This window comes from Meles meles, chromosome 3, assembly GCF_922984935.1.
Source record: "Meles meles chromosome 3, mMelMel3.1 paternal haplotype, whole genome shotgun sequence".
In the NCBI taxonomy this organism is placed as follows: domain Eukaryota; kingdom Metazoa; phylum Chordata; class Mammalia; order Carnivora; family Mustelidae; genus Meles; species Meles meles.
In genome coordinates this window covers 177,612-191,221 of record NC_060068.1, presented here as the reverse complement: position 1 = coordinate 191,221, position 13,610 = coordinate 177,612, and positions in this window count along the sequence as shown.

The following is a 13,610-nucleotide window of genomic DNA, read 5'->3' as shown; positions in this document are numbered from 1 at the left end:
TTTCTACATATGGAAAAGTATTTCTCTAAGCATATATTTTTAATTTATAAACTAGAAATATTAAAGTTTATTGTTAACTTAATGTGATTCAAAAAAATAAATGTAGATAACACATATAATAAGTTTCATCATTAGAACAAAGAAGATGTGGTATATATACACAATGGAATACTATGCAGCCATCAAAAGAAATGAAATCTTGCCATTTGTGACGACGTGGATGGAACTAGAGCTTATCATCATTAGAACATAAGAGGTTTCCCAAGATGCATATAATCTAATTTTAGGAATTACTCAACTCGACTCAACTGTGTAATGTGGATTATCACTCTGAAATATACTAAGAGTCAAAAGAAGGCTCATAAATTGCTCGGAAATCAATGAGATTTTTCCACTGAACTTAGCATATCATCCTCAGATACTAATGTAAATTTTGTCTAGGAAAGTGTAGAAGGCATCATGTACTAGTGGAAATGACATGGTATTACTAAAACACCAAGTAAACAGAAGACATTGAGGAATTATCTGTTAGAAGTACTTTATGTAATATTTATTGATAATAAGTGTATGTTGTAGTAGAAGTAGTACTTCACCAGTGTGCCCATCCCTTATCCCATATCTTAAAATCTGATGTACCCATGATATATTCCAGTATGGGTCATTTTACAGGAAAAGTAGCCTGGGAGTATACAGAAAAAACATAGTTCAAAAGGCTCAAACATTATTTTTCTGTGTAATCTTAGATAATTAATTTCTCCAAGCCTCATTTTTCACTCTGTAAATTTTAGTATTTGTGAATACTGACATTGCAGGTGCTATTAAGCAAACCAGCTCACATTTATAATGTAAAAATGTAACTTTGAATATAGTTTATAACATATGCTTAAAATAAGTACTATTGAAGAAAAGAGAGACGACTCCTACTTTATCTTTAGACTATTTTCTTTTGTAGAAAATTAATGTTTCTCATTTCCATAGTAAGAGTCTTGCAAGGGATTACTTTACCTACACTAAAGCATATTTTTTTTCCTTTTTTAAATTGTGTTATGTTAGTCACTGTACAATACATCATTAGTTTTTGATGTAGTGTTCCATTGTTTTTTCTACTTTCAAAATTATTCTTTTAATTTCTCTTGTTGTTCTTTATAACAACCAAGGCACTGGCTTCCTTTCTTTCTATTTGTATGGGTCTTTCCACCTCTGGAGTCATTTAGAGAAGTGTGCTTGATGTTCTAGTTTGAGACTTTGGAAAATGAAAAATTTCTATGTGGTTTTGCCAGATTTACTAAAAATGTATATTTTATTTGACAAAAACTATAATTGAAAACGTGATTTTCTATTCATTGTTTTACCTGTCTTGTAATTTTTAACTCTAAATATAAATTTAATAACTTAGGGTTATTAGGGTGTGATTTAGCACTTAAAGCTTTGATGGTCTAGATCATAGGAATAGAAGTGCAAGGATCAGTTACCTGTTCTGTACTAATATCCAGCAAACACATTTATGTTAGCTTAATGTCACTAAAAGAGCCCTTTTTTAAATTTTTATTTTTTAATTTTTTAAAAAAGATTTTATTTATTTTAGAGACCGAGAGAGATCACAAGTAGGCAGAGCAGTGGCAGAGAGAGGGGGGAGAGCAGGCTCCCTGCTGAGCACACAACCCAATGTGGGGCTCAATCCCAGGACCCTGAGATCAGGGGAAGAAGGCAGAGGCCTAACCCACTGAGCCACCAAGGCACTAATTTTTTTTCCATTTTATTTATTTTTTCAGCATAACAGTATTCATTCTTTTTGCACAACACCCAGTGCTCCATGCAAAACGTGCCCGCCCCATTACCCACCACCTGTTCCCCCAACCTCCCACCCCTGACCCTTCAAAACCCTCAGGTTGCCCCAACCTCCCACCCCTGACCCTTCAAAACCCTCAGGTTGTTTTTCAGAGTCCATAGTCTCTTATGTTTCGCCTCCCCTCCCCAATGTCCATAGCCCCCTCCCCCTCTCCCAATCCCACCTCCCCCCAACAACCCCCAGTTTGTTTTGTGAGATTAAGAGTCATTTATGGTTTGTCTCCCTCCCAATCCCATCTTGTTTCATTTATTCTTCTCCTATCCCCCTACCCCCCCCCATGTTGCTTCTCCATGTCCTCATATCAGGGAGATCATGTGATAGTTGTCTTTGTCCGATTGACTTATTTCAGGCACTAATTTTTTTTAATTTTTTTTCTTTTAATTTATTTATTTTTTCAGCGTAACAGTATTCATTGTTTTGCACAACACCCAGTGCTCCATGCAAAACATGCCCTCCCTATTACCCACCACCTGTTCCCCCGACCGCCCACCCCTGACCCTTCAAAACCCTCAGGTTGTTTTTCAGAGTCCATAGTCTCTTATGGTTAGCCTCCCCTTCCAATTTTTTTTTTTTATAAACATGTAATGTATTTTTATCCCCAGGGGTACAGGTCTGTGAAACGTCAGGTTCACACACTTCACAGCATTCACGACAGCATATACCCTCCCCAATGTCCATAACCCCCTCCCCCTCTCCCAACCCCACCTCCCCCAGCAATCCCCAGTTTGTTTTGTGAGATTAAGAGTCATTTATGGTTTGTCTCCCTCCCAATCCCATCTTGTTTCATTTATTCTTCTCCTATCCCCCTAAGCCCCCATGTTGATTCTCCATGTCCTCACATCAGGGAGATCATATGATAGTTGTTTTTCTCTGATTGACTTATTTCACTAAGCAGGATACCCTCTAGTTCCATCCACGTCATTGCAAATGGCAAGATTTCATTTCTTTTTTTTTAAATATTTTATTTATTTAACAGAGAGAAATCACAACTAGGCAAAGAGGCAGGCAGAGAGAGAGGAGGAAGCAGGCTCCCTGCGGAGCAGAAAGCCCGATGCGGGGCTCGATCCCAGGACCCTGAGATCATGACCTGAGCGAAAGTCAGAGGCTTTAACCCACTGAACCACCCAGGCGCCCCAATTTCATTTCTTTTGATGGCTGCATAGTATTCCATTTTGTATATATACCACCTCTTCTTTATCCATTCATCTGTTGATGGACATCTAGGTTCTTTCCATAGTTTGGCTATTGTAGACATTGCTGCTATAAACATTGAGGTACACGTGCCCCTTCGGGTCACTGCGTTTGTATCTTTAGGGTAAATACCCAGTAGTGCAATGGCTGGGTCATAGGGTAGTTCTATTTTCAACATTTTGAGGAACCTCCATGCTGTTTTCCAGAGTGGTTGCACCAGCTTGCATTCCCACCAACAGTGCAGGAGGGTTCCCCTTTCTCCGCATCCTCGCCAGCATCTGTCATTTCCTGACATGTTCATTTTAGCCATTCTGACTGGTGTGAGGTGATATCTCATTGTGGTTTTGATTTGTATTTCCCTGATGCCGAGTGACGTGGAGCACTTTTTCATGTGTCTGTTGGCCATCTGGATGTCTTCTTTGCAGAAATGTCTGTTCATGTCCTCTGCCCATTTCTTGATTGGATTGTTTGTTCTTTGGGTGTTGAGTTTGCTAAGTTCCTTATAGATTTTGGATACTAGCCCTTTATCTGTTATGTCTTTTGCAAATATCTTCTCCTATTCTGTCAGTTGTCTTTTGGTTTTGTTAACTGTTTCCTTTGCTGTGCAAAAGCTTTTGATCTTGATGAAATCCCAATAGTTCATTTTTGCCCTTGTTTCGCTTGCTTTTGCCGTTGTTCCTAGGAAGATGTTGCTGCAGCTGAGGTCGAAGAGGTTGCTTCCTGCATTCTCCTCAAGGATTTTGATGGATTCCTTTCTCACATTGAGGTCCTTCATCCATTTGGAGTCTATTTTCGTGTGTGGTGTAAAGAAGTGGTCCAATTTCATTTTTCTGCATGTGGCTGTCCAATTTTCCCAGCATTCTTTATTGAAGAGGCTGTCTTTTTTCCATTGGACATTCTTTCCTGCTTTGTCGAAGATTAGTTGACCATAGAGTTGGTGGTCTATTTCTGGGCTTTCTATTCTATTCCACTGATCTATGTGTCTGTTTTTGTCTATTTTTTTTTAATTTTTAAAAATACCTGGGGCAACTGGGAGGCTCAGTGGGTTAAAGCATCTGCCTTAGCTCAGGTCATGATCCCAATGTCCTGGGATCAAGTCCTGCACTGGGATCTCTGCTCAGCAGGGATCCTGCTTCCTCCTCTCTGCCTTTCTCTCTGCCTACTTGTGATCTCTGTCTGTCAAATAATTTTTTTAAATTTATTTATTTATTTATTTATTTATTTATTTATTTATTAATAGAAGGAGACAGAGATAGAGAGCATGAGCAGTGAGGAAAGGAAAAAGCAGTCTCCCTTCTGAGCAAGTTAGTATCCTGGAATCATGACCTGTGCCAAAGGCAGACATTTAACCAACCGAGACGCCCAGGTGCCCCTAAAAAGTCCCTTTTAGATTTGAAATATATTAAACAACAATGAAGATGTTATCAGGCAAAACGTGAAAATGTTTGAAACTAAGATTATTGATTATTTAGTGTACTCAAAAATATTTCAAACAATGTATATGTACTCCTCTAACAGGGAAAGAAAGCATACATCACATATGTAATATCGTATATTACATAAAGTGTTGTATATTACATATACAATCTGGTTACAACATATTCCATGTTCCTAAATTATTTTTTTTGTTTTGTTTTGCTTTTTTGCTGCTAAAGTATTAATGAAAACTTGTCCTACCATAACTGTTATATATGAACAAAGTATTTAAAATGTTTTGTGAATTACTAATGAAATAAATGTCTATGGGACATTGGGGAGGGGAGGCGAACCATAAGAGACTATGGACTCTGAAAAACAACCTGAGGGTTTTGAAGGGTCAGGGGTGGGAGGTTGGGGCAACCTGAGGGTTTTGAAGGGTCAGGGGTGGAAGGTTGGGGAAACAGGTGGTGGGTAACGGGGAGGGCACGTTTTGCATGGAGCACTGGGTGTTGTGCAAAAAGAATGAATACTGTTACGCTGAAAAAATAAATAAAATGGAAAAAAAAATAAATAAATGTCTATGGCATAAAAATATTGCTGTATACTTATTTTTATCTTTTAATGTCAACAGTAAACGTATATATCAATCTTATTGGGGGTGGCTTAGGTATAATATATCAATATTATACTGTTGTCTCCTGATACTTGTACAAAATTCTTATGGAGGTGAAACATATGTATAGAAAGGTAAATTGACTGAACTCATCTTAAATATACCATGGATGAAATTTGATACATTTTGGAACCTACATGGCTACCACACAGATAAAAATATGTATTTTTTCCAAAAGATTTCCTCATATCCTTTCATAGTTCGTCACCCTCACATGCAACATATAGTTTAATAACTATCTCTAAAGTATGTTTTGCCTGATTTTTTTGCCTGGAGTTCACATAAGTAATAGAGCATTCTATTTTCTGTGTGCTTAAGATGGAACTTGCCACACTCTTACTTTCATCTCCTGTTCCTATCAATTCCTTGGCTATCTTACCACCTTTTGTTTTCTGGAACACACTTGGAATGCTCTAACCTAGTGTGTTTGTACTGGCTATTCTCACTGACCATTCTCTATTCCTTAGACCAATTACTATCTACATTCAGTCTCTTACCTAAATGCTCTCTGCTTCATAAAGCCTTTATGGACTCTCGCTAAGTATTGTTTTGTTTTTATTCTTAGTATTTCCACCATCTGACACCAAAATAATTTATCTGATTTTTATCTGTTTTCCTCATTAGGATGTAAATTAAGTGAAAGCAGAGATTTAGTGAGTCATATTCAATAGATACTTAGTGAATCAGGGCATATTTTTATAGGAAATGATTATGATTTGGGGGGGGTTCAGATGTCTTCTTTTATGCTGTAGCCCTCACTCTCCTGCAAAGGGGATGGTTGGTTTAGAAGTCTTGTACTGTGTACTGGCCTGGATGATTTACTAAAATTTATGTTTTGTCTGTGTAAATGGATTGCTGACCTGGGGGGGGACAAGTATCAAAATGAGAAAAGCTTTCTTGGTCTGTTTATATTAATTGCAGAAGCCTTAGAGCCCTCCCTCTTCATGCAGTCTGATTAATTTAATTCTAACACATCTCTGGTCATTTTTTTCTTTTCTACAAGGTATGATTTTAAGCAGTTGGGCTACATCCTTGAATTATACATAGAATGTCAGATTCATTGGCTCTTTCAAGTTGGACTGAAATTATATAATTAACTAGTCTTTAAATTAGGAGATTAAGGGGCGCCTGGCTGGCTCAGTGGGTTAAGCCTCTGCCTTCAGCTCAGGTCACGATCTCAGGGTCCTGGGATCGAGTCCCACATCGGGCTCTCTGCTCAGCGGGGAGCCAGCTTCCCCCTCTCTCTCTGCTGGCCTGTCTGTCTATTTGTGATCTCTCTCGCTGTCAAATAAATAAATAAAAAAAATAAATAAATTAGGAGATTAAGGGGCTCCTGGGTGGCTCAGTGGGTTAAAGCCTCTGCCTTCATCTCAGGTCATGATCCCAGGGTCCTGGGATCGAGCCCCACATCAGGCTCTCTGTGCAGCAGAGAGTCTGCTTCCTCCTCTCTCTCTCTCTCTGCCTGACTCTCTGCCTACTTGTGATCTCTGTCTGTCCAATAAATAAATGAAATCTTTAAAAATAATAAATTAAGAGATTAAGAGTGCCAAGAAGGCTACAGAGCCTGAGAAACTCCATGGGCCATGTGCACTTTTTTTACTGTATCTAATTGTTTTCTTATTTATCTTTCTGTTTAATTAGGGCTATATTCTGCTCTTAAGACCCAATCCTACTGACACAGCGGGGATCATTGGAGGAAATGTTGCTCCCATCCTGGGCTTATTTTATGTTCAAACTCATAAATCAAATTTCTTTGGAGTAGCTTATAAGAGAGAAATTGCTTAAAAAATTGTTGTAATCATTTAGCACTGTGCTGCCCTTGTCTCCATTATTAATAAGTGACAGGAAATGGCTTTATAATTATAATTAGGTCTGATTTGCCATCCTAGTTTCTGCTCATAATTCTATTTTATAATCTATGTGCACTAACAAACTTGATTTATCTTAATACTATTTCTCTTCACAGTCTATTCACATAAGCAAGATCATCTTTTCATTTGGAGCATATCAGAGCCCCACTGGAGAATAGCAGTGTGGGAAAAGTAGGATTAATCAAGACTAGGTAGTCTCTATTTATGGAATAAATTGTTATTTATCAACAGAGCAATACAATACTTAAGTTTAGTAAGTGGAGAAATAAAGCCTCTATAGTCTTTTAATTGTTCCATTAAAAAAATTTCTTCAAACTAGACATGCATAAAATGATACAGGAATTTTATGTGTTATTATGTTGTATTACATTACCTCACTTTTTTTCAAAACCACACCACAAACTCTCACTTCCCTTACTGGCCTCTCATAGGAAACTTAAGTGAACACCATTTTATAGTTGTTATGGCACTTGTTTCCAAACAGTAACTCAGACTTCTCCGGTTAAAACTTTCATAATCAAAGTCTTAGTTACAAGATATTCAGAAGAACACATTCTCTTCTATGTACATAATGTACGATGGCTTGGTATACTTGTTAGAACTATGCCTTAAGGATATAATGCACATTATTTCACTATATTATATGTTGTATAATTATTTCCTCACAAACTTATTAAAATCACGAATTATCATGAAATCCTCATATTTTTGGAATAAAAAGTCATTGTTTGCCACAAATATCTTGAAAAATATACAACAAACTGTAGCTAAACAGTTTTTTGTACTTACCTTTTTATATTTATAAACTTTACAGGCTACATTTATAGGTTGAAAGGGAAATTAAAGGGAGTGTGTTGGACAGAGAAGAGGAGGGGAATCATGTTGGCTAAGCAAAGATGGTGCACAACAACAGAATATTGAAAGACCGTGAGAAATAAAGAAAAAAGATCTTGGACTGAAGAAAAACTGAGAGGAACAAGGGAAGGAAAAAAAGGCAAGAGATTGTTGACTGAATACAGATCAGGGTCACTGAGCCTGTTTCTGTGCTAATGTGCTACATTCAATGAATGATCATTATGATCCCACCACCAGACACAAGAACTAGACAGTCATAAGTTAAAAAAAAATAGTGCAAAAACTTCCCTTGTCTCCTGATAGAAAATTAAACCACTTTTCACAAAAAGGATTGCTGATGCCTTTTGAAAGAGTTTATTAGTACTTCAGAAAAAGAAATCTCATTTGCATCTGCACCTACTGACATTATGAATAAATCTGATTTTCTATTTTTCAGTCATTTGACATAGTCCTTTTGGGTCTTCCCCAAAGTATCATTATATCATTATATTCCCAAAGTATCATTATGTCATTTTTTTTTCTCAAAAGCATTAAATGGCTCAAATTTTCTGCTGAACACTTTCATCTTCTTATTGATCTCATTTGTGAGGTATTACAGAAAGTCATTCAAATATTTATTTCAAGTCATATGTTCTCCATTTCCCAATATCAACTCCACACATTTCTACTTACAGATCCCAAAGTTACAACACATAATCTGAAGATCAGTCCCTACTCACGAGTTTTCCTTTACTCAGAATGTCTTTTTTCTGGGCTTCTGGGTGGCTCAGTTAATTCTCTCCTTTTGGCTCAGGTCATGATCCCAGTGTCCCAGGGTCCAGTCTGCATCAGGCTCCCTCCTCAGAGGGGAATCTGTTTCTCCCTCTATCTTTTGCCCTGCTCATGATATCCTTCTCTCAAATTAATTAATCAATTAATTAATTAAAAGTCTTAACAAAGGAATGCCTTTCCTCTTCTACAATCCTTTGCCTTTGCAAATCAAATCATATCTGTCCTTCAAGTTTCAATGCACATGCATCTTTCTTTATGTTTCTTTCTTCATTCTGTAGAAAGCAAGTTCTGCATACATTAAATTTATAGAAGATATGTGGCATCTACTTCTGTTCTATTTAAAAAAAAACTAATATTGTGAACCTTAAGATCAGAAAAACCTGAGTTTGCAGTCTTGCTCTACCACTAAGTCTTGTGTCATCAGACAAGCTAATTAAGCTCTCTGAGATTGCTTTATCCTGTTTCCTGCATCAGAGAGTTTTTGTAAGATAGAATGTATTAATTTTTATGAATTCCTCATCAAAGCGTCATTCAGTGTATGTTCAATAGGTAAAAATTACATTTATTGCACATATCTTTTCACACGTTTTTATACTTGCAGTAAGTTCCACTGTTACGCACTTCCAATCATTATCTTTTTTTAATATTCTGTCTTCCTTACTAGATTGCTCATTCTTGATCGATAAACTGTATATTTATTTTTTTATGGAATGAGTAAACAATAGTTGTTTGCATACAGGTGGAATCCATAATATTCCCATAATTGATTGAAACCATGAATAGTGTAGATCCACTGGAGTCTTGCAAAGGTCTGTAACAGCATATGTTTTATTGCTCTAAATAATGTCTTGTGTTTATTTTGTATCATCACAGTTTTTATTTAACTTACTGCTCACAATTCCCTGTATTAAATATAAGAAATATGTTACACTAATTACACAGATAATATAAAAATATAAGTTTCATGTCAATGTGGAAAATTATCTATTTGGAGGACTTCAAAGTAACCAAACTTCTAATATGTAGCTTTTGAAGGACATATAGTTCTATTTACTGAACTTCAGAAGGACAGTTCAAAATATATACCATCTTCCTTGGACTTACCTTTTACAAGTTTCTTGGGAGACATGGAATTACTTACTAAACAACTGAACAAATTTAAATTTCTAGAGAAAACATAGAAAGCATAGTAACACATCTTTCTAAGTCATTGTGATTTCAACTTGCAATCCTTCTGGGTTATGAAGTCCCTTGTTTTAAATTATAGCAATGTGGGGCGCCTGGGTGGCTCAGTGGGTTAAAGCCTCTGCCTTCGGCTCAGGTCATGATCCCAGGGTCCTGGGATCGAGCCCCACATCGGGCTCTCTGCTCCGCGGGGAGCCCGCTTCCTCCTCTCTCTCTGCCTGCCTCTCTGCCTACTTGTGATCTTTCTCTGTCAAATAAATAAATAATATTAAAAAAATAAATAAAAAAAAATAAAAAAATAAATAAATTATAGCAATGTATGCTACTGCCTACTTTTTTCTCCTAAGGTCTCATATAGAGTTAGTTATTTTGAAAATGTGAATTTAATTAGTATTTGATATCAAAATAAAACACATTTACTTTCTAGATTAATAGCATAACCCCCTATATTTCCCCCTGTGTTTCTTGCCTCATTCATATATTAATGACTCCATTTCAATTTATTTTAAAAATGATTTCATGATTTCAAATTATTTCACTACTAACTCCATAATATTAAGTGACAAACAAGCCGTTGTTTCCTGATTCTAAAATAAAATGAACAGAGATAGTATTATCTCTAAATAGAACTCATTTAAATTTCACTAAATATTTCCAAACTGATTATTCAAGTGGTTTCATTTGTAGAGTCATTTTACTTGAGATTTCTACACTGGAAATTTCAACACAATTTTAATTTCTTTTCCTTCTCTTATTTGAGCACTTGCTATTTGTGGTTACTTTCTTCAGATTTTGGTACTGGTTATCTTGTCATTATCTCCAAATATTGTGTGCTTGGTTAATTTTTCCTCCATGGTTAAATAGACTCCCCCAAATTTCAAATTGTCCTTCTCATTTTCTTTGGTTCACATTTATGATCACTGCCTCTGTTTATCTTCATTAAATATTCTTTTTATAATTTCTAAATTTCTAATTTTCTAAATTCGAGATGCTGCCAAATGCCTGCAATTTATATTTTTTGACATTCCTTCTGTATCTAATATTTACCATGTCCACTTCTGAACCATTACTTCCTTATGAATCTATTGCTCATTTAATATTGACCTCAGCTTCTAAGTAACACTTCATTTTGTTAATGATGTTCCCCACCTAGAGGTTACAGAGGATAAAAACAATATCCTAGAAGGAAAATGTCTGGATTATCAAAAATTCCATCTGCTTGTTTGCAGGGTCATTTGGTAGGATTTTATATTTTCATTAACAGTGCAAACAGAAAGATCATTTTGTTTCATTACATTGTCAAAATCATTTGTTATCTTTTTTTTTAACATTTATGAACATAGAGGTGCCTGGGTGGCTCAGTTGATTAAGCAGTCAGCACTTGAAATTGGCTCAGGTCATGATCTCAGGCTCCAAGGATTGAGCCCCATATCAGGCTTCTTGTTCAATGGGGAGTCTGCTTGAGATTCTCTCTCCCTCTCCCTCTACCCATACCCTACTCATGCTCTCTCTCTCTATTTAAAATAAATAAATATTTTTTAAAAACTAACTTCTGTGAGCTTATTTGTGAGAAATGTTTCTCATTCTTACATTAATATGCATTTTATTTCTACTGAATGGGTAGTTGTCTCATATCCTCTTCAATGAATAGCCTTAAAAGTAATTAATTCATCTCTTGTGAAAGCAAAATAATAGTATAATTTCATGTTGTTATATAGATATTCCAATTTTCACAAAATTTTGTGTTGCATTAGACCATGTTTATACAGTGATTTTTAATGCCATTTAGTATTTATCACATTTCCATACATGAAAGTACCTATTTGCAGTCATTACTTAAATAAAATTGTTTCAGTATTACCTGGTTTTATTTCTAAAGCTTGAAAACAATTCTTGAAGTCATTGAAGATGTCATCTCTTCAATTTCTTCCATATAAAATAATAATAATATAATAATAAGTTATAGATTATATAAATAAATATAAAAATAAATCTACAAATAAATTATAAATAATAAATCTTAGATTAACAATAATCTAAGATTAATAATAATCTAAGATTTATTAAGAAAGGCTTTAAATTCTGTCTTACATCACAAACTGCTTAAATCTATGCGTTTTATTAAAATAAATAATTTTATGGTTAAATCACATTCTTTGGGGACCCTGTTTTTCATATCTGGAAGAAAGTTTGAAGTTATTTACATTATTTTCATTATTCAGATATTTCTGAGAATTTATTTTTCTATAAATGACCATGAGCACAATTGCTGAATCTTAAATATAAATTAACTAATACCAGTAGATTGTACCCAAAAATGCCAACATCCAACTATGCTACAAGTGCCAATTTAGAAAAAAAATTTATATGCCCACATTTATTGCACCATTTAACATTATTCAGCCTCTGAAATTTTGCTGTTCTATTTAACAGAGTGGTACTTTATTGTTATCTAAATTTTATTTCCCTGAATTTTAGTTAAATTGAGGTCTCTTCAATGATGTGTAGAAATTTCTTAAACATTTTAGATTCTATTGTTTTGTTTGTTTTAGGAATGTAAATTATCTTCTTTCAGTCCTTATCATTGTGTTAACCTTGACCATGATGTCTTTTATTATATAAATTTCATAATTTTATGCATTTAAATACTATTTCCTAAATCTTTCCTTCTAAGAAGTAGATTATTTTGGGGCACTTGGGTAGCTCAGTGGGTTAAAGCTCTGCCTCAGGCTCAGGTCATGATCTCAGGGTCCTGGGATCCAGCCCCGCATCAGGCTCTCTGCTTCCCACTCTCTCTCTGCCTACCTCTCTGCCTACTTGTAATCTCTGTCAAATAAATAAATGCATTCTTCTTAAAAAAAGAAGTAGTTTGTTTTATGTTACGTTCAAATTTCTATAATATAACCTTCCTTATTAAAATCTTTTATCAACAGGGGTCAATTTTCTGCATACATATAAATAGGACTCTAAATTTATTTTTCCCTATACTGAGCAAGTTTTCACTACACAAGGTAATAGTAATTTTTATCCTTTTACTATATAATTTCTTCTTCATCAGATTTTAAGATTCTATGTACTCTAAGTTGGGCTTTGAGATCCATAGTGTCCCAATTTTTTTATTTCTATATTATTATGATTTAACACTAAGTAATATTAGATCTATAAATAAATATTAAAAATATATATCAAAGAGAATTGGCATTGTTATTGTGATGCCATCCTTGAACACAGAATATCTATTTCTCTTAGTCATTTTGCATGTCCTTTATTTTATCCATATAGGATATTTTTGTATTATAAGTTACATTGAAATATGTATTTTATACTTACTTTTTATAGTAAATAGCATTTTATATTTCCTAAATTACCATTTAGAGAAAAAGCTAAGGAATTTTGTAGACTGATTTGTCACCTTTGCGAAGTGAAGATCCTGGTGATCAGAGCCAAAATGATGGGGTGACTACTGGCTGATGATCAGTAGATGACTATTTATTACAATCACTTCTTTTATACTTTACACAAGATTCGATTTCAAACAGAATCTAGATTTACATGCAGGACGTGAACTGCATGTGAAATGCGGGCTACATACAAGCAATCAATTGGGACCAGTGAACAACAATGTTTACCTCTTAGCTTTAAATGACAAGAGCAAGTTAAGGATTCTCCACACTTACCAGATTCACTTAAAAGAGGACATGGAAGCACTCTGGGGGCACTCCTGTGTTTATTCTGGGTGTCAGCCCAGGAAGATTCTTGCCCTCCATCTCTTTGAGTTTTCTCACAGGATCCGACA